This window comes from Dufourea novaeangliae, unplaced genomic scaffold (assembly GCF_001272555.1).
Source record: "Dufourea novaeangliae isolate 0120121106 unplaced genomic scaffold, ASM127255v1 scaffold142, whole genome shotgun sequence".
Classification (NCBI taxonomy): domain Eukaryota; kingdom Metazoa; phylum Arthropoda; class Insecta; order Hymenoptera; family Halictidae; genus Dufourea; species Dufourea novaeangliae.
In genome coordinates this window covers 130566-146977 of record NW_015374026.1, presented here as the reverse complement: position 1 = coordinate 146977, position 16412 = coordinate 130566, and the positions used below count along the sequence as shown (strand labels likewise).

The window sequence follows — 16412 nt, the reverse complement described above, 5'->3', positions numbered from 1 at the left end:
AATCTCTATTAAATAGGGAGGGAATTACAGGTGAAGTTAGTGTAAATTTGAAGGTATGAAATAACAGATTCTTTTAATAAATACATATCATAATTATAAATTAATTAATCATTTTTGGAAGGGTTGCACACGTCACGTATTTCTCGCGACTCCAGTAACTCAATTCCGCTTCTCGAAGAATCAAATTTTATACCCCCTACGCGACACAACGGCGGAGGTCGCCCCGTCTCTAGCCGCTCGAGGACCCCGGCATAAAGGACCACGTGATCGTATCGTCCCCGTCTATTCCGTACTCTTCCTCTCTTTCTCGCTCGTGGCCCGTGAGAAAACTGGCTATGACTCACGGAATCCAGTACGAGGAGCCGCGAGAGTCTCGACGACACTTCGCAAAAACAGTGAATTATCCCGTTTCCCGATCCGCTGCGATAATTGTAAACCACAAATTTGGGAAAGTAAAAGGAGACGCTTTAAATATAGGGTTTCCATTGTGACATCCTGAAATATTTGTTTTCGTCATCGTATAAAAAGTTTGATTATAGTTACTGTGGGTCATCGATGACCCGGCCATAGGAGGAGGAGGGTGGATAACCGTATGCGGCACATCGTTGAACTCGTCTCAACGAACGCTATCGTATTATGAATGAAAAACGAATATATAGCATTCCTTTTAAAGAAAGTTAACTTGACCTTGAAGCCTCGCAAACTACTCTACCGGAAGAAAATTCTACAGAAACTAAAGAGATTCAGAAATCGAACAGCAAAATAAGATAAACCGTGTCCCTTTTTTCTTTTTTTTTTCTGTTTTAATAAAAAGAAATATAGATTTAAGATACTACAGGAATTTAGGGAAATGGTCTGTAATCGAATATCTTTAAAGATTTATGGTCCTATTAAGGGAGTAATTGCGAGTGGTGTGGATGACTCAGAGATTGATGGGAATCTCTGTTGCGAACACGTGGCAAGTTTACCCTGCTTGGGCCCTCTCTGTCGCGCTGTTGCGCGTAAAAGAGTAAGGGAGAATAGAGAGAGGGAGAGAGACAGAATGCTGGTGGGATACATGTCAGAGCGCAATGGAGAAACACTGCGAGGGTGGAACATATGGCGGGTGTTCTTATCTCAACTTTCATGGGCTTTTGCGAGAGGGACTTAGCTTTTAATTCCTCTAGCCCGCTCTTTTACGTCAAGCATGTGCTTTCGATTCTTCAAAACCGCGTGAGCACACGCACTCCTCTCTAGTGTTACTTTCGCTAACCCCTTTAACGCGCGACGTTTTTCGTGCGCTTGAACCTGTTTAAGGGAAACATGTTTATTCTATTCTGTAAAACAGTAGATATTTCGTATACGTAACTTGGATTAACTAGATTCTATTCATGATTCAATAAAACAGCGAGGTAAGGGAGTTTTGTTAACAAAATTTCATACGTTTATTTTAACCCGTTAACTGCATTTGTCCACTTTTATTCGAATAATACGCTATGAAAAGCAGCAGTATCTGAGAGCGTCATTCTGACTGTGGATACGCAGCAACAGGCTTTTTGTTTATCTCTGAATTTATTAATTTTGTATTTTTACTGAGAGTTTGTTAGGATTATAAAAAAATTTGGACAAATGGAAGATATGCACGGAAATTTAGACAGGTGAAGAAGCACGTTTTTCTCTTTTATTCGTTATTCGAAACTCTCGGTCCAGATAACGAATTTGCCCATCTCTGTTAAAAAGCTCGTATATAAATTTAATAAAAATAACACGGGGGTCAAGTAATTCGTAATTATTGTAGATAATGTAGATTTTGTAGATAAATATGTGCATTTTTGCTGACGTTTCTGATGAAAACAGAAATGATTCACGGATTCGAGCTTGTCTAAGTGCTCACCCGAAAATATGGTACATACACAGCGCAGACCGTTGGTCGGGCGTTATACAGAAAAGTTTTCTCGAGCGCAGCTTTAATGTTTCCGGGAGTGTAAGTGTGTTTTCGGTGTAGCCTCGTTGCCCCCATAATTTGAGAGTCACTGAAAGGGCGCGCGCACATTCACTGTCCGTATATTTGGTCGAAGGGCCCCTCCGAAGGTTCGTGTAACCACGAGGGCGGCTTGGTCGAGGGTGTATACCACCCTCGCTGCGTCCTGAACAATAGCAAAAAAAATTGTACACCGTGACACCATGAGTCACGCGGAGCCGAACGAAGAAGAAGATTCAGGGCGTTGTTAAAATTCGAACGAATCGACCGCTTATCATTCGATAAGAAAGGAATTTATTTTCACGTCGACTCACAGGTGTTCAGAACACGTTATTTTTTCGAAGTTCAACAGTTTAATTTGTGCACATACCGTGTAATTTCTTGTAACCTTGACTCACAATCAGAGTAACTGTGTCTCGAATTCAGAAAATTATCATTTTCGTGTTTGCGACTCTGAAAATGGTTAAATTAAATCGATTTTCACGTGAAAATACCCGTAAAAGTTTAGCAAAATCGAAAATGATCATTTTCAAGTGATGATTTACTCCAGTATCGATACTTGACCCATAAATATCGAAATTTCGATACAATCTCTGCATTTGCCATAACGTAACAAGTCGTAAGGAAAATGGACCAATCGCGAGCTTTCCATAAAATTTCCGATTAGTCGGCTTCTTTTCTACTCTGTTACCCGAGAGTCTGCCTTGGTAAATATCTGCTGAAATAAATGATTTATTTGCATTTTTGAATGTTGTTACTTCCAATTTCATTGCAAGTTATCTATACCGATAATATCGATATTTTATCCAATGTACTCCGATTCCACGTTTAAAAGACGGCGAACGCATTTATCGACACGAACGATCTCGAGGCCCTTATGACTCTCTCTTTACCGACCTCCACGGAACACGCACCGATGATGAAAACGGGCCTTGGGCGTTAGAAGTTGCAAGAAAGACAGACAGAGAGTGAGAAAGAGCCCAGAGCCACTGGTGCTGTGTGTCGATAAAATGGAAATTTATGACTTCCGCGAGCGCCGCGCCGCGGGTCTTAAATGAGATCATTGTTCGGTCTCTGATAACGACGCCCCATTAAAAGACCTTCTTTTTTGAGGTTACTTCCTCCCCGTTTTGGGTTTCCGGGTGATTTCGTACATAGAGGGTAAGTCAATAAGAACTACTATCTAAAATAAGTCAACACTCATTAGTTGAATCAAAAAACGTTTTAATGTACCGTGTTTGTATGTACAGGGTGAGTCACACTTAACTGTACCACCTAAATTTACTCATAAACTAATTGTTGTATAAGAAAGTATTTCGAACGAAAGCAAGCTATTTCATATCGAGCGTGGTATACAATGTGATAATTAATTTTTTGTTATGTTTCGCTTTTTTATCGAGATACGAAGGTAATCTTGAGTTTTTGGATTATAATGCGTGATAGTTGAACCTGCGATTCGAAAGAATATCGAATGCTCAAAAATGAATAATTACAAGCGGATTTGTTCAAGTTTTACATCAGTATCAGAATTTTGAAATAACGATTTAACGGTCTGGGCGTTAAAGGGTTAAAAAGGGGTTAAGAAATGATAAAAGGTGTGTAACCATCTCCAAGTGTCCGGGATTAATTACGACACCTTAAAAAGTTGCACGATGGCGCGAGCCGAGAGCTGGTTGGTACACATAGACTCTTCCCTTTCGTGAAAACCTTGAGTCTGAATTTCGTCGAAGGACCAAGGAGGATGAACCCCCCATGTCCACACACACGCGCGCGCGCGCGCGTGTGTGTGTGTGTGTGAATGCATGTACATTGTATGACCCTGGTTGCTACGATTCCGTGGAACGCACGAAGGGGAAGCCCCCCCCCCCACTGGTGTCCGTGCGCGCACACAAAGTACCCTATCAGAAAACCAGGCCGCGTCCCACTTTTTCTCCCCCTGTTCTTTTTCCCTTCTCTCCTTTCCCTAAACAACGTCCGTGTTCTCTCCGTACCGTTTTCAACCCTCCACTAGGACGCGTGTTGCCACTGTTCCTGCCGTTTTACGCGATTCTAAGGGAAACAACTTCAATGAAACGGAATTTGTCTTCGTAGGGGGTGAAAAAACCGCGCTGTGTGTATATTGGGTGATCCCATAAGTAATGCAGTTTTTATAGTATGTAGATATGTTAATTAGAGTAAAGAACTTTTTGTCCGGGATTAGCAATAAATATATTAATAACTTCTGCGCCAATTCTTATAATGAAATTGGCATAAATTTCAGTAACTCCCGAAATCAAGCGATAGGAGGGCCTTTCTCTTACGCCACCTTTTTCCCTAGTGGAAGCCCAGTTTGCTCGTAAGGGTAGGTTTTCTTTCCAGGCTCGCATGTCGACATCCACGAAGATCGAGTTCTATTCAGGTGGAGGGAAGAGAGGATTTACTTGCGTGTTCTTTGTCGACCAGTACGGTTTCAAGAGCCGTGTAATTGAACGTTTTCTAGACGCTGCGCATTCCGTGGCCTGGTACAAACCGTCATTCAGCGGCAAATGCGCGGGCGTCTATCATCGAATTACCGTAAAGTTGTGTATCTCGCATACCTACGCGGAATTTGCAACCCACAGGAGTGTTGTTCCGATCGAAGATTATCTTCGAGAGGATATGCACTACGCGGGGAATTATTATCGTGGTTGACCGGTAGTGGTTCACGGAGATACCGGGTTCGTCGGTTGTTTAACGTAATCTCCGAGCTCGTTGGTTCCGCTGGACTACACGCGGTTCAGAATTATTCCTGGCGCGAACAGAGACTAGGTACTCTCATCTCGTAACCTGGTTGTGTTTAGAATTTTCTTAGGAACCCGACTGGTGGGGTAACAGAATTGGAAAAACAAAATTGCGATCATTTTCGTAGGATGTTCTTCAGTTTGCTTTTGCCTCTTACAAGAGATATTCGCGAAGTGATAAACGCCGATTATTCTGGAACTGTTTATGGGACCAACCTACGATTTTTATTGCACTCGGCTGGTGCTACGTTTAGACTTCAAGCTCTGAATATTTTGGGGGTCAATTAGCAAATGATATGGTGCTTGTTTCATTTGAAGTAGCTTCAATATTAATGTGAAACTTTTTCAGAATTTGGCTCGTAATTATGTTACGGGGGCCATCGAGATCAATGGAGCGTTAAGGTGGGGCATGATCCAAAAAAGGTTAGGAAACACTGCGGTAGAGTGTCATCAGTCATAGTAGCCGTGTAACTCGAGCCTAGGCCCTCATAATTGGCAATTGCGTCGAGTAACCGAACGACAGGGCTAGTCAAAGATTGACGAGACGATCTCGTCGAGAGGTGTATCTATACGGCGCCTAATCTCGCGCCTGCCCCCTATGGCTCATTTGGAACACGCGCCTTTGGCCCCTGCCGGGCAGATGTTAATTGAACGAAATTAGTCGAGACGCGTTGCGTTGGCATGCGCGACAACGTCTTTGCCGGTAGAATTTCCATCGGAGGCACCCGAGCCCTTACGAAATAGCTTTTTTAATTAAGGAGAGTTCGTACGGGTGGAGGACACGTCTGTGAATGAGCAAGACGCTGGAACATGGTACCATCCCCTCCGTTGACCGAGCAAATTTCGTAGGACTTGAGGTCATTCGTATGGACTGACGCAATTATGGAATAGTGAACTCGGTTCCGTAAATTGTACGAGGTTGGACGAGGTTGAATGGAGATCAGTGAAGGTCAGACTAGGTCAAAGCCGCAAGAAAAAAATCGGTTTCTCGATCACTCGAGCCTTCCGACCGAGGGTTGACCCCGTGGACGTTCGTTGATCACAGAGGGACGTACAAATCGAAGGATCCTCGGGGACAACGAGCGAAACCGAGCAAAAGAATGCTCGAGAAGACCACGTACATATACATATACATGTTCCCCCCCCCCCACGATTTCCTTCCCACGATCGCGACGCGTATCAATCCTGCGGTCACATGCGGCGATTCTCGCTCACCGTCATGTCTCTCTCCGTTGTTTGATCAACATCGTGCCAGGGACGATGCTCTCCGGGTGAAGCGATTCTACAGGGTCCTCCAAAAGTCCCGAAACGGTCAAATATCTCCAAAACAAAGCATTAAGCGTTAAACGGATATCACAATTCAATAGGGCTTTTAAGACGTTAAAATTTGTGTCTGAAACATTTTTTTCACACATGCTTTGTCTTTGACATATTTGACCGTTCCGAGGCTTTTGGAGGACCTTGTATATCGTCCTGGATTTTCAGTTCGTTACCAGGTCTTCTCTTGGTGTGCTCGGACCGTATGTATTCAGTTCATTTTGCAGCTTTTAATCGGTAAACGTACCCAATAATCGCGTACCATTCAAAATTAATGAGTTGACTGTGGATTTTATGCGTAATAACAGGTGACTGTATCGATTGTGCTTGATCAGCTTTCAAATTTGCAATTCAATGGGTTCGTTAAACCTTTCATAACGATGGCCGAGTCACATCGTTCGGTATAACGCGATGTTTTGATGAAAAAGAGGATGCATCTAACGAATATAACCTAGAGAAAGTTTACGGTATCATTATCAGCTTCCTGACTCATCCACAACGATATCGTTTATAAATAAGTATGAATTAATCGAATGAAAGTGACACAAAACGAGTCTGCCCGCGTTTTCGTATCGCATTGTACATAATTCGTGTTACGAAATACCGTCGTGATTCCCCGGGTGCATGTACACCAGAAATGGAGGCGATTACCAAGGCCTGGATTTTTTCACGCTGACGCTTATCCATCGTCGTTCCATGTCCCCACGCCTGTCAACACCGCGCGCGCGCGCGCGCGTGTGTGTATGTGTATGTGTCCTCTTCCGTGCTCGTGAAAACGCTAGGCACGTGTGTAGCTTAAAGGGTGGGGGCACAATACGCTCGCGAATAGATGACGGTTCTTCCCTTTTCCGAGTTGTCGACGAGGCTCTTTACATCGCGCTCGTGCCCACGAACCCGTGAAAACAGATTGGAACCACGGGCAGGGGGTTTCCCTGGCTTTTTCGCCCATTCGAAGAACCAACCGCATCTTTGCTCGAATCAGCTTGAATTCGAATAAAAACCCAAATCTCTTCGAATTGCTTTACGTGTCTCGGTTCGGAGCACGATCTAGGTTACAAGTTTCATCGCTGAACCGAACGTGACACGATACATGAACGAAAATAGACGTGAATTCGATGTTAATGAGATTACAAATGGTACATTGATGATGATTCGTTTCGTCGACGAGTCGACGCTTGCGACACCTGGACGCAGGCACGGGGGGTTAACCCTCACCACGGTGGTGCCTGGATCGCTTTGGGTACTCTGGATTCATATGGACCCAATTTTCTAAACATCATACCCGTACCGAATCTTCGGGACACGCATGAATCGAACACTCTCGAAGCACGCAACGAACGATTCTTTATTCATCGATTGTACAATATATTTTATCTTACCTGGGTTTCGAGAATTTCTCGAATTACGTAAAAACCGCAAAGTTTCGAATTGTCGAAAGTCGAAACATTCTTGGGTTTCGAGTTGTCTCTACGTTTCGACGTTTCGACGTTTCGAGAAACCCATCCCTAGTAAAAATGATCGATGCATGGACAGAAATATTGATACATCGCGTTGCCATCCCTAGTTGTGTGCTGTGGTACAATGCACGAAATCTTCGGTCGATCGTCGATTTAAGGATCGAATCTACACGAATAGTCCGACGCTATCAGAAATTTATGGACTATGATACGAGAGTGTTCTTGACACGGATCGGCGCAGTACGTGTTTGCAGAGAAAACTTGCCGGGTTGTTCCACGATTCCTTCGTGAGATGTTTGCTCCGCTGCGCCCAGAATTCCCTTGAAGAAGTTATCGGTGCGGTGGGAGAGGGAGGCTCTGTTTAACTTCAACCGCCACCTCGTCTGGACCCTGTATTCGACGTCGGAAGCCGGTTTCCTCGTCAACAAATTCGTCCTATCGTGTCCGACAGAGAATCTCTCGTTATCGCCGCGATCTAAGACTCCTCGATTCACGGGTGCAAGGTGTAGCGTAGAAGATCGAGTGTCTCTGCGAAGAGTCGACTCTTCCCAGCGCGATTTTCTTCCTCAGGGAAATCAACGAAATAACCAGAATAAATTTTCTCTCGGCACGCGCTCGATAATGCATTCAAGCACGACACGTGTGACGCGTTGGTTGTCCTCGTTGATGGAAATTGAGGATAATTAATTGACAGTTTCTCAGTTTCCAACACGCGTTCCGAAGTCATCGATACTGGATTCTGATGTGATTCGTTGAATCCAAACAATGGAAAATTTCGCAAGAAATAGTCCAAGTACATATGTATCGAGTGCTTTTACTGGTCATTCTATACTTGACACAACCATTACCTCTGACTCTCCTTAATCTGTGGGTTAATGGAAAATTGGGTGGTCGAGACCGATAAAAGTTTCAATCGCTCCAAATTCGTCGTTCGACGATCATCGTTTCTTACTTAACATCTGTTACGGTGAATATTGCGCGTGTGAGACCTCAATTCATCTTGTACATTATCTGCCGCTGCGTGTACGCGTCGGAGGAACAGGCGGCGCGACAGGTGTTCTACGATCCCATGAAACCCATCTGCACTCCGGAACTATTACGGTCTTTTGGGCTTCTATTGTGTGTCTACGATATCCAGAGCCAGGGGGTTACACGAGAGGAACGAAACTAATTTCCAACGGAAACCTCCCGTGATTCACTGATCGTCGCGTTAACCTGAACTTCCGACGGTATAATCTTAAGGTAGCAATAATTGAGACATCTACCGATTTACCGTATTTACCGATCGTCGGAGATCCTCGGAGTATTATTAAAAAAGAAAGAAGAAAAATAACGATGGCCGGAGGAATAGAAAAATACGAGGTTTTAAGGAACGAGAAATCAGGGGCCCATTAGGGTGAATTTCGAATCCATGAATCCGTGAGCACGCCGTCAGTCCCAGGGAAAAGCACGATTTTATCCCGTGGCGCACAGTCGATCTCGTTTCTCTCGCGTTCTTCCTGCTCCTTCCCTCCCCTGCTTTCTATTTTCCACGAATTGTATTTTCCCGCGGAATCGCGCTCGACGATCTGTGTTACAAATTCCGCGAAGAAAAGAAAAAACACGATTCAACCGCACCGACCGCCAAGAATATCCTCGACGGATATTCGAAACTTCTCTCTGGATTCCGCTCCTTTGGATATCCCTCGCCGACCTCTCCCGTCATTCAACGAGCGTCACGATGTTCATGGAAATTCAAGATTTCATGTAAACCTCTGTTTTTTGCGCGGAGGACCGTGATGTGAAAATTTATTTATACTTATTTGATCCCTGGAGACTTTAGTAATCCGTTAACTAGTTATATTCTCGAACAGATGTGCATATGAATTCAAGATTCGACGGTTATCTTCGATTTATTTTGCTTCTTAGTTCTCGATTGGAAAGTTTGCAACACAACTTGCTCGATTGTTTTGTTGCCGTGATAATAACACTTATTTATGTTTACTTAATATTTGTACTAAGTATCGCGCCAGAAACGAAGAGAGGCCCGACGGAACACGCGATTCCTCTCGAGTCTAAGCAGCTTTCAGCTGACGGTGCACGGGTGTGAAGTTTAAGTGCAAAAGAAGGGGTTGTTCGAGATGATCTCCTCTTCGTTCGCCGATGACACTCCTCGGCTCGTTACGAAACTGTGGACGAAAAGTCACTGGAAAATTTCCACGAAACTGTTTCATTTTTAACGATCGACGAAACGAATGATTTGGGGGATACTGAGACGGGTCACAATTGACCCAGCGGTCGCACTACATCGATGATCGTATACAAGCCTGGGTAGCCACGTGCGTGCGCGCGCGTAAACATAGAAATCCGTGAAATTTATATCCCCGATGCATCGTGAAACTTCATCGCGGCTGTGGGACGAGGCACGAAGTCGTGTTACCCGGTGGGATCGTATGTCGAACGAGGATTCACCTGCGGAGACACAGACTTTTACGGGTTTATGCAGGATCATTTGAATATCTCCGTTACTTTTGGAGATATGGAAAAACTTTATTTACGAAAATGTAGTGTAAGTTGGGGGCCTATAACATGCAAATAATAATTTTTTTTCCGAGTGGAAGATTTTCGGATATTTCAAGATCACCTCCATTTTTTTTAAATGGCCTGCTATACTGTTTGGATTTCTAGTAAAATAACGGATGTTTAGACGATTCCAACGATCCCAATATCCGTAGCTAGGAGGAGACACTCTGTTCGGATATCAGAGTGTTCGGACACTGTAGGCTCTCCCGTAATTTACAAGGAACAGGAGGAATGGAGGCAGAGCCTCTTTTCTTCATTTAACAACCGTGAGACCAGGTGATCATGGGCGTAGCCTGGTTATTAGTCGGGGGGTGGGGGGGGGGGAAAAATATTAACACATGGACTGCCACAGTGAAAAAGGCTGTACGTAGCCAGACACTCTTTAGTATAAAACTGTAGATGAGCAATTGTATATGTACGATGAGTCGGAGATAACTCGTTCCTTATTGGTTGTATCAAAAACTATTGGCCGAACCGTAGTCTTCGTCGCGGAATAAACCGCGATCGAATCGATTTACCTGGAGGGAAAAGGTACGCCGGGACCGTTTCTTGTTCTCCCTCAGGCCGAATCGTCTCTTTGTTCCGTTTCGGAAGACCAGAGCCAGTAAATCCTTAATTAATGACGAGTTTAATGGGATTCTATCGACGACGTTGTACCTGGGCGGTATTACCGTGCTTCGATCTTCTTGTTGCTCTCCGATTACTCCTCCTGACCGACATCTTGCTACGAACAAAAAACGTCACCGGTTTTATTTAGTCGTCCATGAATCAGTCGCGGGGACTCGGCTGAAAGGCAGTCGAGATTGCCCTTTTATGTTCGAGTATCCTATTTTTTTCTTTTTCTGCACAGTTTCTCTGCGAATGCTTCCCCGATGGTAATGCCCTTGTAATATGGGTCAGTCCTTCCTAGGGAGCATTTCGTTACTCCTCGAAAGAAAGCATCGAGTGCTTTCGAAGTGTGCTTTTAAATTAGTTCCCCATTTTTAGGCCAGTCCTGAAAATTGTTAAAACAGTACGGAACACTGGCACCCTAGAACCCTAGTTGGATCAAGTCTACAAATGGTGCTCTACTTCTAATTGAATTGGACTTACCATCTGATTATATCATTATCTCCAGGCATTTCTAGATAAACGTGAAATGTCAGTCGGTTATAAGGAACGAGTAGACGCAAAGTTAGAATATCCTGAAAAATATAAACACACACACACAAGTCCGAAACCCTAGAACCCTATTTGGCTTTGTTTGCTATAAATTACTACATAAAAATCTGTATCTGCCTAAAATTCCGCAGTCTACTTACGAGCGGGTTAGTGTAGGTTTGGAGCAACGATAGTGGCGATCTTGGGTGGCGGTGGTGTTCACCCTTAGAATCATTTTCCCGACAGATCTCGGGGAAACGTTGATTACGGAGGTACGCCCTTTATTGTTTACGGCACAATGTAACAAAGAACGTTGTGCACGCGTGTCCTGTCTCACAGAGAAGACAGAAACGTGTGTTCTGTATCTCTCTGGGAGCAACGTGTAAAAGAGAGAGAGAGAGAGAGAAAGAACCTTGTTCTTGAACGCGAGTGTGTGCAGCATCGTGGAACAGAAACCGGTCCAGTGCGCAGAGGACTGCAGCATTGCGAGACAGCCTCATTCCGAAGTCCCTTGAAAGATGTGTAAAGGTAGGAGCAGGAAGGGTGGGGATGGTTGTGTGGTGGTTGCGTGGACACACCATGACAGTTTTACCCGTGCGACGACTCGCTTCCTCTCTCGTGTAAGCACACCGGAGACACAGACTCTACGCTGCTAGAAACACGGAACAATGGAAAATCAAAGGAGCTTCTCGGAATGTAAGAATATTCCGACTTAGACTGGGGCCTACCATGTTCGCGGATGAGCTTTCACGTACGGACAATGCAACCGGCGGAATGTTTTACGTAACCCGGTATGTTGGTACATACAATCGTCGAAATTGTTAGAAGGGTGTAAATCGTACTAATTGCCATGAATAGACATACACACGTATTGGAGGTATACTCGTCGTAAGGTTCATTACTGGATCAATCAGTTCCAGAAGTTCGACCCAGCTGCTGTGGTCTTTGGGTCTAAGGCCAAGTGTCCTGGGTATTTTGAAATTTCTCATGGTTCGTGTTAATTTTGTTCTTATTAATGACACATATTGCAAAATTATAATCTATTATTAAAATAATAAATAATTTTATCCAGTGTTTATGAATTACTTCATAAAAATGTCAGTTTTGAATGAAAATCCGCAGCCGAACGATAACACGCGCCCTAGCATTTCAGGTTTCAACGTTCCAAGCTCTGAACCACGTTCCGTGGAAACCTTTCATCGAGCGCGTGTGTTACGTTTCCCCGAAAGAGACGAACGAACATCGTGAGGGGAGGAGCGCGCGCGCGCGCAAGAACGTTTCCGTTTCGAGGCTCTCGCGATCTCGTTGCATTTGCGCGGCGTCAAAGCTGAAGGCTAGACTGGGACAAAAGGAACGTAAAAAAAAAAAAAAAAATACAAAGAAAGAAAATGTTCCAACGCCTCTGCCCCGTAGTTCTGTGTGCGGGAGAGAAAAGGACAAGGTCGCGCGGAGAATTGTAATACCGTCGCGGCGGCCGTAGTGGTGTGCCGTTACGCCTCGATCGTGTGCCGCCGCACGGAATATAAATCGCGTGGCTCGTTAAGGCGCGGGCGGAACGACGTGCGTAAGGTCAAGGCGGAAACGTACGACATTCTTCGTCATCTCTGGTATACCCTTGGTAATGGATGACTTTTCTTTCCGACACGTTCGAGGCGTGTTGGAACGATTTCCGTTAACGATTAATTGATCGACCATTTCGGTATCGATAAACCTTGGAGTGTGGACTGTCAGAATAGGTGGCTGGGTCAGTCGTGAACCATGTCAAGATATCTGTACAACGATATAATTTGATCGTTATGTTTTTATCGACGTGTCACCGGTGTCCACAGCAGGTATGAACGCGAACATGTGTGTGTGTGTGTGTGTGTGTGCGTGCGTTTCGTTGCGCGCATGGAAACTGTTCCAGCCGTGACGCTTTGCTTACGGCAACGACGCGCGCGGAGTCAACGAACCGACGACTGCACTTTATAGGTGTTTACAGGTGCACGGGCCCAGAGGGTGGGGTGAGGGGAGGTGAACGAGGCGCGACGCGGGATACTCGAAAAATATTCTGTGGAAAAATGTGGCCGAAATCGTTTGACACGAAGTCAAATGGTAGACCCTTTTAAGCCAACTTCGTAGTGCGTACAACAGATTGGGGTTAGCTTCTCTGCGGTAGGAAAATCGTCTGGGTCTCTTTTGATACAATATCGATTGCAATTTTGCTTTTGAGCGTGCGCGCGTGTGTGTGTGTGTGTGTGTCTGATTATTATTGTTTATTTCTAACTGTGATTATTTACGTGCATCGAGAGCAGTAGTCCGATATTGGTTCATCTTCAGTAGTCTAACACGAATTGATAGGAAGAAAGGCCATGTCGCGAGAATTGGTGGGGAAACAGGAAGTACGTTCACTAATCGTCGTCTCTATTCCCTGTGTAAGTAGAAATAATATGTGCGGATCAGACACGTTAGAGCCAACCGCGCTGGAAAGCTTGTGCTCGACCGAACGCTCGAATTTGATTATGCTTTTGAAATAGTGAAGGGTGATACAGTATCGATATTTCGAGTATCAATACTTCTCAATTTAAATATCGATATTTAATGCGATGATATATTCCAGTATCGATACTCAATCCATATGGTCGTAAGGAAAATGCAACAATCTCGACCTTCCCATGAAGTTTGCGATTCATCGATTTCTTTTCCACATTGCTATCTGAGAATCTGGCTTAGTAGATATCTGCTTAAACAGATGATTCATTTTTTATTTAGTATACATATATACTTTGGACAGTGGTTACTTCCGACCGGAAGTTCATAAGACACTGTGCCACTCGTACCTGAGTGTAACTCTTCGTCGGTCGCTGTATGGAAAGCATATCGATCGCGTTCGCTACCGAGCGGTTGCTCCCCGATGCGGTGTGTGTTGTGTTATCTCTTTGCCTTGTTTGTGTTGTTTTCGCCCGTACACGTTTTTTGATCCTTCTCGACACGATACTTCCCCCAACTGATACACCATTCAAACAAGTAACGAAACAAGTAAACTGAAGTACGGTACACGGTGTGCAATTAATTTACAAGGTTCCTACTTATCTCAAAAAAATGTTACATTACTTATTGACGGCTTAGTTGTACGTAAGTCTTCATTACTGTTTCCTTCTTTCAATTCGTTTCGGTCGAAAATACATTGCAACTAACCCAACTGATCCTTGCAATGCAACCCATTATACAAGGTGGGGGAGATACACATACACGTGACACAACCAGACGGGAAGCTTTCAAAAGCCCCAACAGTGACAACTGTACGATGTCGGTCCGTGAAAGCCTCAAATCTTTGATCAGACGGTAGTTGATTCCCCGTGGAACTACAGGGATTGAGAAAAATTACTATGAAGGGTTTGTTCCATTACCAGGTGCCGTTAATATCTACTTCGTAACAGTGTATTTTCTGTGATTCCTCGCAACTTTCATTGCAATATCCAGAGTATCTCATTTAAGTGTAACCCCTCGAACATCTTTTTTTATTTGTGAAAACGCGAAAAATATTTAATGCGTAATTTGAATGGTATTAAGTTCTCCTGAAATAGAAACACCGTTCATCTTTGATAGTTTTCTAGTGTTCGGCTCTATTCTCATGAACCTTCTTGTCGTGAATTGCGTGACTCTTTACAGATTGCGTATCGTGTTCACGGAAAGCGCGTAATATAAACGTCCCGCGATCTGGTCAATAATTAATAAGGTGCCTCTCTGTTCATTGCTTTATATTTCCATGTAATGTATCACGAGCAGCACGCACATTCGAGCTTGTGCCACTTTACTTTCCGACGACTCGCGCACGCCCCATACGAGAGCGGCGAAAGCGAGGAGAGAAGAGCAGGCGATCGGCAGCGACGACGGCGGCCCGTCCGTAATTCGCACAGCAGTGTGTTGGATCAATGCTCGCCACTAGGTTAAAGCTGTATAGGCGGTCGCGAAACAATCGTGGCGGCAGGCCTTCGTACTGGACAGACGTCCCTTTATTCGGGTTGAAATAAAACCGGAATCGAAACTAGATCACACGCTATTCCGACTCTATTAAAAAAATTGTGAAGGGAAGGGGGTTTGAGGGACCACAGGGTGGAGGAGGGATCGAGCGTGACATTCGCGCATCCGCAGTATATACTACATAAAGAGTAGCGATGCCCGATACATTTAAAAGTATAGATATGTATCGATGTCTTTAGTATCGATACATACATCGGACAGAAAGTATCGATATAACATGAATAAAAAAGAAACAAATCATTAAGGAAATCATCCCCTTTTTTAATTATATAAAATCGAGTAGAACACCCGTTGACGCGTTATATTTTTATGTACGCTGAGTATCAATACACGTGTATATGTGGAATAAAATATCGATATTATCGGTATGTCGATATTTGGAATTACATCAGAAATAATAAAATCGAAAAATGAAAATAAATTATTTATTTGACCTGATGTTTGCTGAGGCAGATTCTCGGTAACAGAGTGGAAAAAAAATTGACCAATCGCAAACTTTATGGGAAGCTCGTGATAGGTCCATTTTCCTTATGATTTGTTACAGCAGATACAGCGATTGTATCGAAATTTCGATGTTTATGGGTTAAATATCGATAATGGAATATATCGTCTCACGTTAAATAACGATACAAAATATCGATAATTTTATTAAAAAGTTATCGATATTTTGAATATCGATATATCACCCATTACTATTACACAGACTCTGTGCGCACGCGAGAGGGAGATCGGCCGATATTATTTTCGCGCGTCGACGACGGTTATTGGCGCAGATGGATACATATTCTGCAAGGCGTGTTCGCCATGGCATAATACGAGCCATTGGGGAGGAGGAGGAGGAGGAGGAGGAGTAGCTTCGATAAAGCGGAGAATGGGTCGACCGAGAGCCTCGCATCCCCGTGCACCGATAGATCCATTTTCTCTATCCACCGATCCGGCGAATATATCCCTGATAGGAAATTGTGCATAGCGACAATAACGTTGAAATTCCAGATGGCGCCGAATTGTATAATCGTTTCGAGTGGGGCCTCGCTCGATAAAATTCATCGGGTTATAATCGTCCTATATTGCATCCGTGATGGATCCATCGTGCTACGGTTTTTTTGTCGAATAGAAAGAATGGGAAACAGAACGTGTTTTGTCAGTCTCGAGACGGGATACAGGTTGACACGAATCGATGGAATCTCTAGGGTT

The 16412-nt window shown here is 44.1% G+C and overlaps 1 protein-coding gene across 2 annotated transcripts in view; it reads left to right on the top strand.

The window, feature by feature from the left end:
• Positions 1-16412, top strand: part of LOC107189314 (septin-7) — a 39897-nt gene that overhangs the window by 14199 nt on the left and 9286 nt on the right. The gene's annotated exons all lie outside the window — the stretch shown is intronic.